The sequence below is a fragment of the Erithacus rubecula genome (genome assembly GCF_903797595.1).
Source record: "Erithacus rubecula genome assembly, chromosome: 9".
Classification (NCBI taxonomy): domain Eukaryota; kingdom Metazoa; phylum Chordata; class Aves; order Passeriformes; family Muscicapidae; genus Erithacus; species Erithacus rubecula.
Genome location: NC_136660.1, coordinates 25,547,523 through 25,558,205, shown reverse-complemented (window position 1 = coordinate 25,558,205; position 10,683 = coordinate 25,547,523).

The following is a 10,683-nucleotide window of genomic DNA, read 5'->3' as shown; positions in this document are numbered from 1 at the left end:
TGGTGCGAGACATTCTCAGAACATCAGCTCGGCTGGAGCCCGTGCCCGTTCCTTTACCCCGCTAAGCCACCAAGAGCTCCCCGGGAGAGCTGTCAAACACACAAAAATAACCAAAACCGTGGGAGAGAAATATTAATTTTCACCTCATCTCTTCCGCTTATGGGGATTTCAGGTGTTGTGACAACAGTCCGGGTAGGACATCTCAAGAAAATGCAATTTTCAATTTGACAGTGCTCCTTCAAAACTGCAGCTGTAGCCAGCACTTCTAGACATGTGATAGAATTCTTCCACTGAGCCACTTAACACTAATAAAAATTGGATTTAAACAGAAAGGTCTAGTTTCTACCACTCCTAGAATAATAGATGGATGAAATACTTCTCTTCCCTAATGGGAAAATCTCCCCAGTCACAGACATTCTTAAGTGCCATGTAATTAAATGGTTTTACTAACAGCCCTTCAAGAGGCTATTGTAACAGATTTTACCAGCACCTATAAAGAAATGGTCCATTGTTTCTTCAGAATACATGAAGTTTTAAAAAACTAAAGCATTTAATGGTTGCTCCATAAACAAATTCAAAATGAAAATTTCCTGCCTGTCTTACTTGGCTTTTAAATAGCTTAGGTCAATGAGACTGAGGGAAAAATTATTTTCTCTATTTGCATTTTCAAAATCCTTCTCATCTTAGAATTTCAGGGAATAAAGTCTCACAGCATCTTTCTGGGATTAGTTTGTGATACTAAATTTACTCTTTGCTTTTTCTGGGGTGGTGTTAGAGATGCCAGTAGTTTGGGTCTCCCATCCAAGGAGACTCCTGGCAGGGGGGAGAAGAGAGTTTAAGAAAAGAAACAAAAGTCAGATTCCCCACTTTTCCTTACAAAAGAATTGAACAATCCTGTACCTAGTTAAAATAGTTATTTACATATATTTTTGTGTTAACATTTTAATATGAATTAATTATACACAACCTAGGTTACACAGATTTGCACTTTCTAAATAAAACGGGAATTTTCAGGTGAAAGTTCCTGAAAGCACACAGTGAGAGGAAAAAAAAAACATTTTGCACATGCATTTGAGACTTTGTTGGGACTCCACAACAAACAGTGCAGTCCAACCTCTGCTGAGACACAGCAGTGAGGCTTTTGTCCCAACAAACAGCCAGGATATCTCCTCACTAACAATCTTCTCATGCTAAAGACACAGGTGGATGTGGATGGACCATCCCTGTTTCTCAGGGCAGTAACAGGCATAGAAATGTTCTTAAATTGGCAGGTTCTAAAGTTCATTCCTCTTTGTCTTATACTTTTAGAGGTACAGGATGCCTTGAGTCACATTTTAGAAATTTCCTTTGTAGTTCAGAAGCTTATTTTCACTTAATCATAGACTCCCAGAGCTAGGAATTAATCTTCCTGCCCTGAAGAAGGGGGTTCAAAGAAACCAGCTGAGGAAAATTTGCCTTTTCTCTTGACTGCTGCGATGACATTGTTGTGCCTGAATGCACCAAGGCTTCTTGAAAACCTTGTCTCAAGCCAAACAACCCACATCTGGTGCTCCTGACAGTTTCTTCTTGTTGAGGTGCACCAAGAAGTGCATCACTCTATTATGAGCAAGCACTAACAAGGACCTGGGGTCTCTTTTATCCCCAGGTGCTCATTCTCTCTCGAGGACCTTGGATATACAACACACTCCAGCAGGTTGGAGAGGGCTCGTGTGCATACAAATGTGCACAGACACCACATTCTATTTATTCATAGGAATAAAATCACATCCCACTTCATTCCATCATCAAATACTCTCACCAGTGTGACGTGCTTGCAAAAATAGCAACTGTATTCATTAAGGATTAAGTGGCAAATGATTGTCTGGTTCAAAGAGTGTTTCAAGTACTCAAATAAGGCCCTTGCACACAGGTTTTGCCACATAGCTTTTAGAGATTGTACTTGAGGGAGTGGAGTGGTGAGGTAGGTATTATATTCTCTGTTATTCTTTCAGTTTTGTAGTACTTGCTGAAAATATGCTTCCAACCCAAGTGTGATGCATGTCATTTTTATTCTGTCAAGCTGCTGTGGCTGTAGGAGAGCAGAAAGCTGGCAGCTCATATAACAATGCTCTATATTCAGAACCTCCAAAAGTATAATCAGTGCCTGCTACACGAGGAGTTCACCTTGCTTCAGTAGGTGCTGCAGAGATTTTTTTTCCATGGCCCTGCTTTATAAGCAATGTTTTTGTATAAATATGCTAGAATTAGACATTAGCATCAGAAATGAGGAAGTGGGAACACTGCTGTAATTCATCTAGGCTTCATCAGCATAAAAATACATCAGGCATTTCTTTCACGAAACTTAATGGGAACATAGTTGAGATTTCAGTTCTGCAGAATTTTTTTCTCTCTTCCTAAATAGTAGAATTTCTCTCAGAAAAAGAATGTTAAACCTTTTGTGGGGAGGAACAAAGCACTTTTAAGTGTTATTAACCTCTTCTATTATCACTTTCAGTTGTGAACCAACACATGTATAGACTACTTTCATTCATGAATGGCTGCAATCACCGAGGTATTTACTGCCTTTTTCAAATGCCTGTACAAATCAGTAGGTTCACTGCAACATCAATCCCCTGTGCTCCATCTTGAAATCATTAGGGGAGGCAGAACTTCTCGAGACAGTCCTTAGTGCTGGTGTTGCAGCAGAACCCCAGGATCAAACCAGGGAACTTGGATTTTGGTTGACACTTTGATTAGACGAAACCAGTGTCCAAGGGCACTTTGAAATCACAAACAGATATTCTAAAGTTCTACTTCCAGGCTGGGAAACAAAGGCAGTGAGAAAATATCTTGCCCAAGGTCAAGCAGGGTAACAGTGGGACAGCCAAGAATACCTCTGCTCCTAGACCACCCAAGCCTGAATCCTAAGGCACAGGGCTGCAATACATCTTCCTCTAACCTTTGAACTCACTGGAGATTCTAGCAGCCAGAGTGAGAGAAACCAATGCTTTCTTGACAGACCCTGGCACGTGCATCTATCTCAGTGCAGACAAGCCACCAAGCTTTTAAGGGACAAGGAGCATTTACAGTGAAAAAAATTCAAACCACACGTGGGCTTCTTTTCCAACAACTAATTTTTGTCTTGAACAAATTACTGAGCTCTGTTGCTCTCAAACCCTGTAGTGACCAATGCCTTGCAATGCACAGTCTGACCCCTCACCAGAACCTGCAGAAACATCTGTAATTTTCACAGTGAGCAACTGTCTTGCTACAAAACTTAGAAGGGGGAGCCCTAAGCCTGCAAGAGCCATAAAAGAATCTCAGTTTGATAAGGGGTGGATGTAATTACAGGTTCAGATGCAGGCTGAAGAGCATTAGCCAGTGACATCTCTGTTCCATGGTGGGTACCTATTTCCATCACCTACAAATCCTTCTCTTGCTCTTTTTTGTCTCCTGCTCCCTTCCCCTACCACAGTGTGCCCTGAGGGTTGCCAGGGTGGTGTGCTGTATGGGGGAATTGGCTGGGAGGCATCTATATAAAAAATATTCATGAAAAGCAGCAGAGAGTGTTGTTTTTTTTTTTTTGCTTCTGCTTTTCTGACTCAGTTTCTAGTCACTTTAAACAACTCAAAACAGTCAGACAGCTTCTTTTCAAAAATAAAAAAAAATGTTTCTCTTGATCACTATGATCCTTTGAATGTGTAAAGTTAAATAATTTTTGTTGACTGTTAAGTATTCATCCATAAACCCTTTAATCCAACAACATTTTAAGAAAGCTAAGATATTTGTCAAGAAGAGAGTGAGGGATAAAACATCTCCATAAAATAAGCAACAGAGAAAGGCTCCTTTTTGAAAAGAGCGTAGGTTATTGCAAATTAATCTGCCACACTAAGGAAAACAGTTGTTTTGCTCATCATCTTTCAGACGAGCCTCTGTGAATGGAGTGTGTCTGTGGCTGAATGAGTTTCCCCCGCCTCAGCAGTCCGTAGGTGGAGCGCTGTGAGCCGGGCCGGCTCCGGAACCGGCACCGGGACCGGCTCCGGAACCGGCACCGGGACCGGCACCGGAACCGGCACCGGGACCGGCACCCGGACCGGGACCGGGACCGCCCGGGTCACATCCTCCCGACGGGACACCAGCCGTGCTTCCCTTCGCTGCCGTGCAGCAACAAGCTTTGTCGTGTTTGGAAAATTTTGTGAAAGAAGATATTGCTCTCTGGTTTTTCTATTTCAAACTCCGGAGAAGGGAAAGGACCTGCACTGGGCTGTTTATGGGGTCACCTGTGCTGGGTGCAGCTCCGGACCTGTGTTTGGGTGGATCAAACACGAAGGAGAAGCGAATCAGGGACGCTGGATCCCACAGGTCTGCTGCAACCAGAGCTTGCCTTACAGTGGGGGTGGCAGCCCACAGCATCCCTTGGCTTCAGGGATGCTCTGAAGGGAGCCAGGATCAGCACCAGCTCACAGGCATCAGGGGTGGCACCAGCTCACAGGCATCAGAGGGTGGCTTCTTTTGGGGGCTGTATGACAGTCCAGAGGCCAGTACCTGTCCATCCATCAGTAGGGCTCAGGAACAGCCCACGGAGGACAGGATCAACTGGTTCCTATCAAAATAAATCATAAACAAAGGTAGAAATCTGACTACCTGTTTAATCCCCAAGCTCCAGGTGAAAGATCTCCAGTTCAGACAACAGTGCAGGACTAGGATATCAGGAGATGAATTAAAAGCAGTCAATTTTACTTCCAAAAAAATATCCTAATGTTAAAGTGAGCAGTGAAGGCAATCCCGACAGTAGGAGACCCACACATAAATACATGTCCTTCATCTGCAGGACAGCTTGCTCTGAAGGTGTGTCTGCAGGAAGAGTGATTCTTGCTCTTACACAAGAGGGAGTGAGGAACCAAGGGGAAGAAACCCTGCCTGCCTTGGCCCCGGAGATGTTGCTGGTTTGATGACATAATTGACCAAAGGGATATTTTGCAATCTGTTCACAACAGTGGCAGGACACAGACTGACTGAGGGCCATGGAGACTCCTTGGAGAAATTGGCAGAGGGATGCAGAGAAATCTCTGAATGTCTGCACTCAGCACATGTGATGAGCCACACAGTGGACAGAGGCAGAAAGAGCCTCTGTAGGTCTGTGACCCAGACTGCCTCATTTTGGGGCAGCTTTTTCAGTCTTTGTGGTCAGTACAAACAAAATTATATTTTACAGGGATGCCAGACTGGATATCTGACTTCCACAGAGCATCCTAAAATTCTGAAACAAAACCCTTTCCCCTTGCTTCTGCTCTTAGTTAGCACCCTGGAAGGAGGCGGCTGCAGTAAATTTTTAATTAGATTAGAAGAAAAATAGTTCTTTAGGCTGACCACATCTACTCAACAAAGTAATACATATCTAAACAGATCAGAATCACACTGCCTGAACAACCCTCTTTAAGCTGTCTACAGCCTCGGGATCCACAAATAAATGTGATTTTTTAGCCAGAGTACCAAAACAAGCCCCAGGAAAAGGCAGCCTTCTTTCTACAAGGCATTTTCACATGGAGGCAGGTGAGCTGCTGACCTTACGGCATCTGACTCATTTTAACAAGCTGCAGCAACTTCACCTGACACCGGGTGGCCTCCCCTAAGTGTGAAATCTCCCCCTGTGCTTTGAAGATCAAAGGAAAGCAAAGATAACCTCCAGTTTTGTCATGGAAGCTGAAAGCACTGCCCCAGGGACTATCCTGGGCCTCGTTCCCCATTAGCGCTCAGCATTTCTCAGGCTCTTCCCAGGCGGAGCCCAGGGCAGCAGGACATTGTCCTGTCACACCCAAGCTGGCTGGCTTCGGTGCAATTTTCACCCTACGGATAGCAGGCATCTGTATTATCTTTTCCAGCCCTCCTCGGAAGCGTCTTGCTGTCTATTCTACACTCTCCTAGCCCTGCCTGCTGTGCTGGCTGCCTCTTCTTGCACCCCCAGCTCCCTCACAGAGGGAGGATGGAGAAGGAAATGAGAAACCAAGACGGGAACACTGAAGCCTCTCGGCAGCCTCCCCTGCTGTCTGCAGACATTTCCCACGTGTCCTGACAACCTTTCCCCAGGATCCCACAAGCCACAGCACTGAGTATGGCAGTACTGGCTGTGCAGAAATCTTCTGCTTCCCCCTTCTTCATGGCTGCAGCATATTCCCATCAGATCTCACAGACAAGTCCAGAAAAACTCCTCACAGCTGGGCTTAGTAATCAGAACTGCCAGGAGCCACTTCAACACTTAGTAGCTCAGGAAACAGCTTACCCTCCCCTTCTCTCCACTGGTGGTCCCTGATCAATTCTCTCGAGCATATCCTCCTGCGTCTGTCATGCTGACTGCCAGAAAACCAGCTGCTCTTCACAGCTGGATTCAGTAAACTGAACCATGTCAATGCTTTAGCACTCAGTAGCACACAGTTTTCTTGCCACCCACCCAGGGCTCCCATCGCCTGGCAGAGTGGCTGGGTGGCTGTCTGAAAATGCTCCACAATTGGTTTTGTTTTTAACTAAGTAATACATTATATCCTGAGGGAAAATAAAAAAAAAAACCACCCCCCCCCCCCCCCCCCCCCCACCAAATCAAAACCCCGCAACAATCTCTTCTCTCTCTTCTAATAAGGAACATATGGACTCACAAGCACAGTACAATAAATTCATCATGGTACAAGATTTTGTGCTTAGGATAGTCTTTGTCATGGGTCTAATATGCATTGCAAACATATAAAAGAAGCTTTATGCCTTTCTCAGAATGAGATTGATATCATTATCCCTGATGCAAGACAGCATGCAAAGACATACAGATAAGCCTGTGAGAAACAATCAGAAAGAAATTCAGATTCACTCTAGCACCAAAATGCTTCTCCTATGAGCAAAGCCACATCAGCAAATCTCTGTTTTACCAAGAGAGCAGAAATATCCTCTGCAGAAGTGAGCTGTCCCATGAAAAACACAGTTTTGCTGCTATAGTCCTTTTCTATATACTCAAGAGACCCATCTGGTCAGCTTGGTCAGTCCAGGTCTCACTCACTTCCTTTATGCTCTTGACAAATGTGGCTGTGCCAGCAGGAGCAGCTGCATCACTTGCCCTGGAAATCCACAGGCAGAGCCACAATTGATCCCAGGCTGCCTGACTCCCGGGCTCTCTGTTAGCCACAGTAATTACTGGGGGCAATGTGGGCATTGCTGGGGAGAGCTCAGGCTGAAAGCACATCTAGGAGATGAGCACAGTTGTGCTGCATCCCTGTTAGGAGCCTGCTTCAGCCTGGCCAGCCACTGGGACCCAGCCGGATGGAAGTTAATGGTCATGCTGGGATTCGTGTCAATTGATTTTCCAGTTAACTTGACTTAACATGATTGGAGGCATTAGAGCAGAGAGGATATGCCCGTTGTTCCAGTTGAATCCTGTACACCTCAAATGTCATTTCAATGCAGAAGAAAGTTTTAGTTCCAATTAGAACAAATGGTTCCTTAAAATAAAGATTTAATGGAAAGATTCATCCAGGGCTGGGCAGAATCCCATTGTTTTCAGGGGCCCTTCTCCCCACCCAGGCAATAGGCTTTGGTTCAGGCCCTGGAGGCAGCTCACAATGTATGGGCAATTTAATAACGAGAGATGACTCACCCACTATCTGCTTTACAAAGGAATCTCAGAAATGGAGTATCACTGTGACAGAAATAAACCGCTATTCACACACAGACAACCCCCTCGCCCTCTCTCCCCCATTAAAAAAAAAAAAAAAAAAAAAATAGAGAAGCCATGAAAACTACATTGTCATTACACTTGGGAGACTTAAAACTGGTCCTATTAACACTTACTCAAATGTTTAACTTTACTAACATGATTAGATCAGAAAACCAAATCTGGAAAAATGGTTATGTCAAGGGGGTTTGAAGTTTGAATTGAGGACTTTATCAGTTTGCCTTTCATTTCTGAGCCTCTAACAGTCCCAGCAGAGGAGAAATCTCTACATGGTGTCTGTTCTGAAGTCCTAGTTGGGACTGCAGCAAGCATGGGCAGAGGCTGGGACAGGATTTATACTGAAGGTCTTTCTCACTTCTCTTCATGCATAGTGTGTCTCATGATCTCCCCAGCACAGGTCATATTCTGGGATATGGAGCAATCCCTGGCAGAAATGAGGGAGTCCTCAGGCAATGCTGTCCCTGAGGCTCTTTAAAGTTCTTTCCCCCTTTCTATCTACCATGTTCACTCCTGATCTTGAGTTACTGCCTTTATGGGTTTGTTTGGTGTCCTGCTGGGATTCTCAGAAGCTACAAATAAAAACCAATTACTTCAATGGGAAGACTAGTATGTGAAAGGGATATCTAGGGGCCTACTCCTCAATAGCTAGATAAGGATGGAAGAAGTGCTGAGCATTTCAGCTATTACTGCAGAAGCCATTTGTCTTGGTAACCTTCACATTCCCTGCAAGTGTTCACAGGCAAGACACATAGGGATGCATCACTGCTGCTGATGGAAAACATGAATGGACTTGGTAAGCTTTACTAAGATATCAGAGTACCTTGAATTTTGAAGCTGAAATAAAAAGATTGAAATTACCCCAAAGTTTCTAATGCAGTGGTAAAATAAAGTAGGACTTTACAACTGAGGCCCTGGTGTCAGAACTCTATTTGATTTTCTCTGATGACTCAACCTATTTCACAAGCTATTTTCATATTCCTTATTTAGCAAACTTACTCACGTCTCAGTAAAAGCCTACAATGTGATAAAGCCAAGAAACCGTAATGTGTGGTACTGGTAACACCTCCCACGTAAAAAAAAATCCTACTTCCATATTTATGTGGCTCTGCAAATTGGTTCCTGCCTTTTTCTCCCCAGAGAGTGAGCTGGCAGTGTGTCTACTCTCCAATTAACATGAAGCTGTGAAAAGTGGAGATGGAGGGTCAAACTCACCATACCTAGGGCCTCACACGTTTTTTTTTCCATGTTACAGACACATTTGGACTTTGGCTTCCCTGCAAGGCAAGTGTTATTTTTAGCATAGAAATGACAATGCCTGCAGAATACCTTCTTCATTCATGCTTTGTCTCCTAAAATAAGAAGCTCCCACCAGGAGGCAAGCAGCTAAGAAGAGCTGCCTATCTTGTGGTGCTCAGGGACTGGGGATGGGCACCTCAGGACCAGCTCACCATGGAGCAGGTTATTTTTACTTGGGTTTTATTGGTAAGGATTTCCAATTTCTACCTATTGGAAAGCTCTTTAGGCAGAAAGAAGAAGCTGGAGAAAGCCTGTGCTTTGTAACCAGAGTAGACTGCAAATCACACCAGCAAATGTATGGACTAAAAAGACACTTGGGGACACTTAAGGATAACGCCCACTCATCCAACTCCACTCTAGATTTCTTCACAATCTGATTTGCAATGATGTAAAGATAATTTTTTTTTTTTGGTGGCAGTTTCTTGAATGCTTTTTTCTCTTGGAGACAGAAAGGAAAGACAGCGTGTGCAAAGCAGAGGCTGAGCAACTGCTCTCATGCTTGCAACATAACTGCTCCTTGCAAGCCTAAAAGCAAGGGGCCAAAAGCTACATGGCACAAGCCCTGTCCAGTCCCCCAGGATCTGAAACAGACCCCAAGAGGCTCCAAGCTGTCCAGGACACAAGGGTGTGAATGGAGAGACAACACATCCCAGCACAACTCTGAACTAGCACTTCCACAGGCGACAGAATTTGCAAAATCCCCTTTTCTCTGACATTTCCTCTTATCTTCTGTGGATTCTGGTATCATAATGGATAAGCTCTAATTAAAGCTTTGTCTCAGAGTATATCAGTCCTGCCATCTTTCCCTCATTTCCCTCTTCTGAAGTCTGAAAGCATCCTGATAACAGCCTTCCCCTTGCTGTTATAGCTACACAAGGGTTTCTACTTTCCCTCAGAATTTTGTTTCTGAGGCCCCTATTCCTCTGCAAAGCTTAGCTGGCAGATGGACACAGGCACATTGAACCAGCCTGCCACCCTTCAGTTTTGACATTCCCCACACACCTGCCAGACTTGAACTTCCATCCTTGGTGATGAGCCACTCAAACCCAAGCTCATTTGGGCTATAAAAGCCTCCTAAACCCTCCATCCTACCAAATCTGGTGAATTTCTCAGTGCACAAACCACAAAGCATGGATGGAACTGTTCCTTTCCCTAAGGATGAAGGTACCTATTGGGTGCTGCTGTCTGGAAGCAGAGAACCAGGGCTCTGCCCTGCACATGTGAGCTCAAACACATTGTCTTTTCCCAGGTAGGTGCTATCCCAATTTGACACACTCACCTTCATCTATGAGTGCTCAGATCCTCAGCTCCTTCTTTCCCATGGGAGCAGTATGGCCAGGAAGGGAGGAGGACACATACTCAGCCCAGATTCCTGTAGTCAGATTGTTGTGATGTCCCACAGAGAGGTGGGGTCTGCCAAACTGGCCAAGGGACCCAGCTGGGGCCAGAGGTCTCACACCAGCACTGCAGTAGCAGAGCAGGCACCAGCATGGCAACACAACCCTCTGGGAGGCAGCATTTGCATCCCACTCTGACTTGGATGCTGGGACTTCCTTCTACCAGAAGTAGAGGTGGATTGAGACCAGCCAAGAAGAGGGGCCTCATGCCCTGAGCAGAAGCACAAGTGTTGGTCTCCTGTGTCCAGGCATGACAATAACTCTTCTTTAGACTCCCACAGGGCTGTGGTCTTCCAC